This window comes from Sturnus vulgaris, chromosome 2 (genome assembly GCF_052056855.1).
Source record: "Sturnus vulgaris isolate bStuVul1 chromosome 2, bStuVul1.hap1, whole genome shotgun sequence".
Taxonomy (NCBI): Eukaryota; Metazoa; Chordata; class Aves; order Passeriformes; family Sturnidae; genus Sturnus; species Sturnus vulgaris.
The window spans coordinates 114,080,438-114,090,029 of NC_142244.1; the positions used below are offsets into that span (position 1 = coordinate 114,080,438).

A 9,592-nucleotide genomic window follows, 5' to 3' on the forward strand; every position below is an offset into this window, starting at 1 on the left:
ACCCCTTCCACAAACTCTGTGAGCTCCAAAGTTTGGGGTTTGCTTCCTGCCTCTGCCAGGAGGGACAAGCCTGCCAGGAGGGTGGTGCCTGTGATGGCCAAGGACAGGGCATCACAGGGATGTGATGTGGTGACACTTTTCCCCTGTTCCAAGCCCCAGGCCAGACCCCACTCTCTGGGATGAGGAGTGGCTACAGGCTGGATCCTGCCTGGTGCCTACCTTGAGGTCCCTGTGGCCACCATGAGCCATCCACATGGCCTGGGAGAGGGCTGGGCAGAGCCCTGACATCAGGAATGGTGGCTGAGCACATGCAGTGGCTTGGCAGGATTATCTCACAGGCAGGCCAGAGTGATTTCCTCGGTGGATTACTCTCAAAGCCACAGTGAGAGGATGCCATTTCTGGAGTCTCAGACAAAGCACTCATGGGGCTGTTTCTGCCCCTGTTTGCCCAGCAATAGCCAAAGGGCTGCCTCAAAGCCACAGGCTACTCAGGTTCTTGGTGAGCTTTGGTGCCCACCTGCCCATTGCCAAGGGGAAGGTTTTGCAGCTGAGAAGAGCTTTCAGAGGATGGCTGCATTTCATAAGGCTCCTGAACAGCGTTGTCAAGGGAGTAGGCAGTGAGCTGACAACTTTTGGGTCAGTCCCAGAACAGCTTGCCAGGGAAGCCTATCAAGCCCCAGTAATCGGGTTTGATTTAAATCTTTCTCCTTCTCATCACCCTTTCTGGATTAAGTCATCTCCACCAAATGAGAGGCTGTACTGGGAGAGGCACAGACAGGCCCTTGCATGGGTACTGGGGAGAGGAGAGGAAGGGAAAGATAAGCAAACCACCATCACTTTTGGGTTTTATCATCTCCATCCCAATTTTGCTGCTCCACTGCAGTCACAAGATAACAATAATCTAGAAGCCAGCAGCTTTTGAGATCACTTACTCTCTGGTCAGCTGTTTGGTGAATGCATAGAGTTATTTCCTTGGGCACTCAGGGTTTGTGCTGGCTGCAGTGGGGTTTGTGACATAGGAGAAAGAGGGTCTGTGAACCCTGACATTTTGGGGTTTTATGTACTGAGAGAAGTGATCTCACAGGGCATTTTCTCTTGCTTTCCACCTCTGTTTCTCACACTGAAAAAGTGCAGCTCTTTACCTGGGGCTACAAGCTCGCACAGGCTTCCCTTGTGAGTAAGCAGCACCCTGGTTTGGAGCACAAAGCTCTCAGTGTGCTGCAAGGGCAGGAGGACACGGGGGGAGCTGGCAGGGTTACCTGGTCCTGCTCTGTCCTTTCAGTGTATCCCAGGGCTGTGACACAGGAGAAAACGTCAGCGTGGCATTGCCTTGCTCGTGGCCTCGGAGGAGGAGGAGGGTGGCTGGGAAAGGTTATCCAGGCAAAGAGCTGGCCAAAGTCAGCTGGAAAAGTCAACTAACATCACCTTGCAGTTGGTATCACTCAGAGAAGAGGGGGTTTGTGTCAAGGTGAAAGAAAGGGGAAGAAACTCCTGGGGAAAAAAAAACACCAAAAAAACAAAAAAAAACCCCAAAAAAACAAAACAAAGAGGAGGCTTTATTAGTGATGTGTAGGAGAAGGGGAGGGTTTTTTCTCCCCAGCCCAGTGAGTGTGAGGGGGAGGTCGCTGTGCATGTGATCCTGCAGAGTAAGAAGGATCACCAAAGGGGTGACGCAGGAAAAGGAGGATTACTCTGCATGTGATGGCAGGAGGAGGATGGAGGAGTGTTCTTGCAAAGGGTGTATGGATGAGGATTACTAAGGGATTTTCTTGGGGATCTAGGTATAACGAAGGAACTCCACCCTCCACCTTGCACTTGGGGTAAGTGAAGGGTCACCAGAAGCTGTCACAATTCCTGATGGCTTTCTGTCACCCTTTGAAGCTTTTGTTGCTTACCCAATAAACCCAGCTGCAGGTAGGTTTCGCTGGCTTTTGAAGAGCCAATGCCATTTCCAAATCTCTAGTCCAAAGGAAGAAAATGAAGCCATCTTTGTGTAAGACAAGGGTCTGCCTGCACTGGAACTACTCTAACAGTTTGGACACTTCCTCCTGTGTAGTCAAAATACAGTTTCTCATCCACACAGGATTTCATAATCAAAAGGGTGAGCAGTACACAGAGGCTGACACACCTCAGTGCAAGGGGCTCTCAAACTGGTAATTTAATGGGGAGATGCTTCCCTTCATTTCAGTGGGAGCCCTTCACATGCCCTGAACAGATCCAGAAGCAATGCCCTGTTGTGCTCATGCGCTTTCAGGCCACTATTTCCACTTTGTAACAAGCTGAAAAATTCAAAAATTCACATGTTCACAGAAGAAAAGGAATATGTTTTTTTGGGACCAAGGCCAGCAGGATCCCAGCTTTCATAGCAGGAGAGGATGGTGTGTCAAGTTCACTATAAATGTGACTTATTTAATAGCAGTAACAACTCTCCATCTGTGAGAGAAAGGCTGAAGTCTGGCTGCAAGTGAGCCTTTAGAAGTAGCAGCCTCTGTGAACAGTCCAGCAAAAATGGTTGAGTTTTGGCTCAGTTGTGAAGCTTTGACAGTGAATAATTGCTGTTATTTACATAACACCCACGCGCAAACCATAAATGTTTGGCTCCCTGACCTCAGCCATGACCACAGAGATCTGCAGTGGATTCTCTTCACGTCCTCCCTGTCACACCACTCCCTTCCCTGGCCTGGGCAAGGGGGAGAAGTGCTGCAAGTGAGGCAGGGATAGGGGTAGACTCAGCTCAAGGTGGGGAAGTGAAGCTGGCGAGAAGCCAGAGTGCAGAAAACACACAGGAAAAACAAGAGAGGAGGAATGGGAGAGGACAGAGAGAAGAACCAGAGGATAATTGCAGGCAGGGAGTTCTGAGCTGTTTGCCAGAGCAGAGGTGAGAGCAGCCTTTGTACTGTAGGTGCAGACTGTCTGCTATGTCCACATCCTTGCACAGAGGACACAGCACAATGCACGATGACAGTCATGCTGGCAGAGCAAGAGACAGAAAATCAGCAAACACTGAAGGGGAATTTCCAAGAGGGTCAACGACCAGGAGGGGAAGAATGGGTAGAGAAGGCTAGGAGAAAAATTGAATGGCAAATGAAATAAAAAGGCCTTAACAGAGAAAACAGAAATTACATTCTTTGTAAGGTAAGGCTTGTTTTCTCCAGTGCCTACTCTTGTCCCCATTGCACATCTTTCACCTTCTGCACAGTCTTTGTCCTTCTCTGCGCTCAACCTTTCCCCTTTCCTGGTCCCACCCCTTGCTTAAAGTCCCTCACTGTGCCCTGCTTGCAATTTCCTCATCCTCGTGCCTATCTCCTCATCCAGTGTCCCCACAGTCCCCCCTGTGCCCCCAGCCTCCTGCAGTCAGCACTCCCACCCACTCCAAGTCATGCCAGGAGCTCCTCCTGCCTGCTCTGTCTCCTTTCCCAAGAGCCAGTCCATGTCCCTGCTGCTCTGATCTTTCCTATCCAGCCCCCCTTCATCTCCTGCAGACTCCAAATCCTTTGTGCCTCTGGGCTTCCAAGCTGAGGCACCTGTGAATAAAGGGATGTTTTCCCTCCTGCACAGAGAGGAAGAAATCCCGGTTTGCTGGTGCTCCATGTTCTACCTGTGAGTCAGCATCCTTAGTCCCTCAGGTGTGCCTGTGACTGTGATGACAGACCTGTGCCATTATTGGAGGGAGATGCCATCCTCCCATCTCCTGCGGCCAGCTCCACCACTGCCTGCAGCAGCACATGGCTCTCCCTTGAAGGCACTCATGCCAAACCTCAGCCAAGCTCAAACCCATGCTAGGTCTCCTCCCAAGCTGTCCCTGCTGTCTGTGCTTGGCCTAGTGGGCAGCAACCAGCTGCTCCCCTTTCCCTCTGTGAGAAGCCATGGAGCAGGGATGCAGGGCTCAACCCTACCTGGAGGCCACTCCAACCCAGCCATCCCTGCAGCCAAAGCTGCAAACAGCCACCTCCCAGTTAACATGGAGCCCAGGGACCCTGCATCAGTTCTGGCAGGGCACTCACTCCACTCTTCCCTCTGGGCTCTGGTGGAAGGGTCACGAGCACCCCAGGACGGGCAGGGAGCTCCACCATGTCAGGAGGAGAGGTGCTGGCAGGACAGATGACAGCAGGATTATCCCTCTGCCTGCCAGCAAGGGTGAAACTGGACAGCTGGGAAGCAATGATCCCTGACCAGTGCTGCCACTGCAGCAGCAAGAATGCTTATTTTTAAACTGAGCAGAAAGGAAAAGGACTGTCACCACATCTCCTGCAGATCAGTTGCCACCCAGGTCCAAGCTGGGTTTTGGAACCTTGGAAACGTCATTTTACTCTTTCACAGCACTTATGCACCTGAGACTGAGCAGATGAGAATTTCCTTTCCTTTTACTCCTCTTTCGCTCCCCCTCACAGAGCAATTGCCCTGCACCACTGGCTGTGTGAGCCTGAAGGTCAGACACCACTTCCCTGGAGCTGTCACACACGACTGAGGTGGCAGGATGGGAACAAGGAGAGGGGTTTCAAAAAGCAGCCAGGAGGGAAATGTGCTGTTGTTTCATTGCTCATGAAGAAAACCAAGAGCAGGTGCATGGATGGGACGTGGGGAGCAGGGAGCCCAGCAGGACTGACCACTTGAGCACTCCCTGGCTTGGCAGAGGGCTTGGCAGTGAGCTCCCTGCTGCTGTGGCTCATGCCCACACGAGCTGCTTTAGCTCCAGCCTGGGTATTATGTATTAGTGCTTCAGTTATAGCACAAACAAGCAGGCTGATCCAGCTAAGGTAAAGCAACTTTCGTTTGCAGCCCTGGATCAAACACCTGCCTCAGCCAATTTGCAAGAGCACCTGCCTGCCTGTGAATTAGGAGCAAAGGGACGTCTCTTTAGCTGCTGGTACCACGAACAGCAAAGAGATAGAAAGAGAGGGATGCCTGAACTCCCACTGACCTCTTTTGTTTACCCTTAGAAAGAAACTCCTGCCCTTCAGGCTCTAAGTGGACTCTTACGTCGAGGAACCAAAACCCACAAGCCCTGCTCAAACAAATCTCAGGTGATGGCTCCAATAACACCTCTGTGTGAGGATGTGCTCCAGCATTTGGCAAACAGTGATAGATAAACAGGTAAATCTGTTAGCAGGGAGGAGGGGAGGTAATTTGTTGTGGGGATTTGGGATTGTGGCCACAGTGGCTAGAACAGACACTCTGAGGCATCCCTGCTTAATTAGAAACACAGCTGGGTTTTGTCAAGGCAGGTAGCTTCTCTGATGTCTGCTAATGGACTAAATTGCATTTGTGTAGTCTGGATTTTGGTCTCCCTGACTGCTGGGAATAAAAAGCAGATTGGGCCCTGCTATAAGCAGCTTTCTTTAGCAGTAACTCATCCAAGGACTAGAGTTGTTGCATCCTGCCAGCATCCCCTGGCTGCTGGGTGTGCATTTCCCATTACAGCTTCCTTGTTGATCACACTTAGCCAGAACTTGGTCTGATCCCTTATCTTCATCCTACAGCCTAGGGTTGACCACACAACTCTGGGAAAACCAAGGAATGCAATCTCGTTGAAGGTCCTTCCTCCAGCTGCCCAAACATAAGCACTGGCACCTCCAAAGGAGCACCTGTGCCTCATGAAAGGGAGAAAACCACAAGGAAAATGGCAGCTGCTGGAGCACTGCTCTGTCCTGCATCCCACTGAGGTGTGTCCCGTGCTGTCACAAGCATTTCTGATGAAAAATTGAAGCAGCAGCTGAAGCTGAAGTGATGAAGTGAAAACACCTGCCTGCTGAGAAATGTTAAAGACCCCAGATTTACCTGAGAGGCATTTGGAGACAGGGCCATTTATTTTTCCTGGCTTCCTGCCAGCTTATCGTTCTTCTGTGAGACTGCTGCCTTTGAGGGGCTTTGTGTCCCCTGACTCTGCAGCTCTCCTGGCTCCAGATGGCCCGAGGAAAAAATTAAAACTAGGGAGGTTTCAGAAATTTGCCTCCTCTGGTCTGAGAGGAGCTGACAAAAGTCAGCTGCCGAGCCAGGAGCAGAACTTCAGCTCTCTTGCTTCCTTCAGCTACTGTGCTGTGTGATGTTATTAGACTTGTTGCTCCCAAAAGCATCGCTTTTAGGATCAGCTCCAGAATGACTGTGGAATAAAGGCAGCTTACGATCCAGGCGTAATTCCTAAGGTTTCTAACCCTCTCAGAGCAGTTGAATAACGAGAGCAAGAAGCAGAAACCATCTGGAACAAATCCTTCAGCCTCTGGCACACAGTGTTTTGATACTCCCCTGTGACCTGAAAGCCTGTCCAGAGCTACTTCACCTACCCAAAGCCTGGATGTCCTTATGGGTGGGAAAGCTCTGCCTCCCTAGTGCAACTGGGGAAAAGATTTCAGAAGAGGTGCAGACCCAGTTCTTAGCGAGTCTTTCAGTCCAAGGGCTTCATGGGATGTTCTCTTCAACTTCTGCCAGGCATTGTCCACAAAAACGCAGAAAAATCTCCTGTTCTGCATACACTGTCCAGGAAAATTGGAAAGGCTCAGTCTAAACTGTGTCCAGGGGAAAACCATGCTAACAATCACTCAACAAGGCTGAATGTCCTTGGCAGCTGTTAATTATTATCAGTCCTTTACTTCAGCAAAGTGTGTGAGAGGCTTTCAGATGTTGCATTCCGCAATCCCCGCACAAGCTGTTATTGATTTGGCACACGAAAACGAGGGTGATAAGTTTGTGCTTGGAGTGAGCTGGAAGCACATGAATAAAACCCTACAGTCAGGAAAGTATGTGCTTTGTTCTGAAGGACGTGTTGCTTTTTGCTTGTTCAGTTTAACAATTCTTTGCTGTCAAGGTCTCTTTCTTAATTTTAGGAGACGATTGATGGAGAAGAAGCTTACTTTTGACGTATTTCAGGGAGAAACTAGAATTAGTGGTTACTGAATGCTGGTAAAGCATTTATGGATTTAGATTCAGCCTTTTCATAACCATTTTCTGAGAGCCCTTGACAAAGTTTGGACCTGTATATTTTTCCTTTGGTTCCCAGGCTCCTCAGTGGTGGGAACAGAAGCACAGAAATGCACGAGGCTGGTGGATCCCTAACAGGACAAAAAGCAAGGATCTTATAGCTGCTATCCTGAAGATCTTTGGCACTATGATGGCCTCTCAGTTTGCCAGCACAGCAGAAAGTTGAGCCACCCTCATTTACACAGCAGCCTAAACCAACCTTGTGATTTGCCTTTAATTTGCAGTTTGCTTCCCGCTCTCTCCTGCTCCTTTCTCTCCTCCTTTTGTGTTCCTGGCTCACACTGCAATCAGAGGTGGGTTAGCACAATGCAAGTGTGATTCAGGTTTCAGTAACTGCCACCATCTGTGATGAATCAGAGGAGATGCAGCAGGCAGGGATGCCTCAAAGGGAGGTGGTTTTCCCTTTAGAGACTTTAAACAGGAGGGACTCACACAGCCTGCTGCAGGCAGTCAGCTGGGGTGCCTGCACATTTAGGGGACAAACTCCCTGAGTAGATGCTGGACAGAAGCAGATACCCCCAGATGTGATTTGTGGTTCAAAAATGTTCCACGCTGATAATTAAGGTGGCAAGATATGAAACCTGCTCATCCTCCTCCCTGGCACGGGCCTGGTCCATCACATGCATGTCAACCAAAGAAAATATCTGTGTTAGCAAATGGATTACTGCCATGGCATATCCCCAGGCAGTGCTGCTGCTGGTATATCCACACAACCACGATGGTCCCTAGCTTGATTTTGGCTCGGATCCACTCCCCAGAAATTCTCCCAGGTGGTTTGGGAGTTGTTGGGAACCAGTGAACGTTTCCATGAAGCATTTTGGAGAGGCTGTGCTGAGCTGCAAGGTGAGCCAGCCTGGCTGTGGCTGCTCCCTGGCAGCTCCCTGGGGAAGGATCTCAGGGAAGTTTGATGTCCAAGCCCATTTCTCTGGGGTTTCTCTTCACTTTCTTGTTCTCCTGTGCCAGAAGAGCCCTGCATGAGCCCAGCAGATGGCACTCCATCGTGAATTTACACCGAAAAGCCCCTCATAAATCACCTGTCCCACCTCTGGGGGACCAGCGTGGTGGGACAGGGCTGCCCTGCTTACCCACACCCCACAGGGAGATGGCTGCTGCTGTCCTGGGAAAGCCATGCCAAGTCTGGGCATGGATTTGAGGACTTTGAATAAAATTCCTTCATTTATATACGTGCCCATATATATGTACACCTACCTACCTACCTACCTTTATTTAGTTGTCTTTTTCTGAGCTAATTCTCTCAGACAGCTCTCCCTTTTTGTTGCTTCTGCTGGCTTTTCACCCTCCTCCAGCAGCAATAGATGCCTGCAAGGACAGAGTTTTAGCCTCCTCTAGTACCAGACAAAGCCCAAAGCTCAACTGTTGTCACCTCTCATGGGTGGCTGAGCTCCTTGCTGAGCTGGGGCATTACTTTTTTTTCCATAAGCAATTTGAATTTAGGCTTGGAAAGTGGAAAGTTCCTGCTTGGCAGCAAACAGCTGCTCCCAGGGTCAGTGTCTGCACACAGGCTCCTCGCCTGAAACTGGAGTGGGCTCAGGGCAGATAATGTGGCATTTCAGGACCGCTGAGCCAACAACCACAGCTTCCTACCAAGCATTTTAGCTCTCCCTAAGTGGCTTTGGATTTCGTCTGTCTCCTTTTTTCCCTCTGACATTTCAAAAATGCTCAGACTGCTCAGAATTTGTGCTGCAGTTTTGAAACATTTGCCTCCATGATGCTGATTTCTCTCTTAAGGGCACAAGATGCCCCATCCCTGGAAATGTTCAAGGCCAGGTTGGATGGCAGTGCTTGCCCTGACCTTTGCTGGGTTGTCCATTTATTCCCATCTCCAGTCACAGGCAGCAAAACTATTCCCTGAACAACCTGGACTGGCAGCTGTACATGTCTAATCTTGGAGGAAAAAGAGTAGAAAGGAAGAAGAAAGATGAAGGGAGAGAGACAACCTGGAAGAATTGCTGATTCTGGAAGAGCTGCTGCAAGCATTGGGATCTCTTCTTTGCCCTCTGAAAGTCAGTCAGTTCCTAAGAACTGTGAAGAGGTCTGAGAGCGTTTCAGAAGGTGAAATCCCTTCCTTCCCCTCTCTCCAGCTCTGGTGCTTGCTGTTTGTCCTCTGGTTTGCCAGCTCGTGTGGTCTTTCCTCCTCAGTCCCAGCTGGCAGAGTTCAGCTGTCCTTCCCTTAGCAAGCAGAGTTTGGCCTCTGGCTGCTTCCTTGGCTCTTTCCATCACGGATTTTCTGCTACATCTGTTCTTCACCAGAAGTGAAAGGTTCAATCTGAAATTGCCCCACACTCTGTATCCCTTTGGGTTTCCATTGGGAGCAACCAGCTGTGCTGGGAAGGGAAAGGCTGAGAAGCTGAGGGACTGGAGAAAGGGATTGGGCATGGAGGGAGAGAGGTTTGCAAGAGGCAGGGAAGAATGTGTAGGTGCTGAGGTCTTGGTGCAGGAGAAGCAGAGAAGTTTCAGCCCCAGCACACCTTCCTTGAGTAGACATCTCTCTGGCACAACCCTGAAGGTAAAATCATCAGAGTGGGGCAGGAGAAAAGCTGCTGAGCCTTTCAGGCTGGCCTGCTGCCTCCCTGCTTGATGGGAGGTTGGGATGTGA

The 9,592-nt window shown here is 50.1% G+C and overlaps 1 long non-coding RNA gene across 1 annotated transcript; it reads left to right on the plus strand.

The window, feature by feature from the left end:
• Positions 1 to 4,940: 4,940 nt before the first annotated feature.
• Positions 4,941 to 6,737, plus strand: LOC148224979 (uncharacterized). Its single transcript, XR_015802010.1, has 2 exons — positions 4,941 to 5,094; positions 5,481 to 6,737. It is a non-coding gene; the product is annotated as an uncharacterized LOC148224979 (long non-coding RNA).
• The last annotated feature ends 2,855 nt before the right edge of the window (positions 6,738 to 9,592 follow it).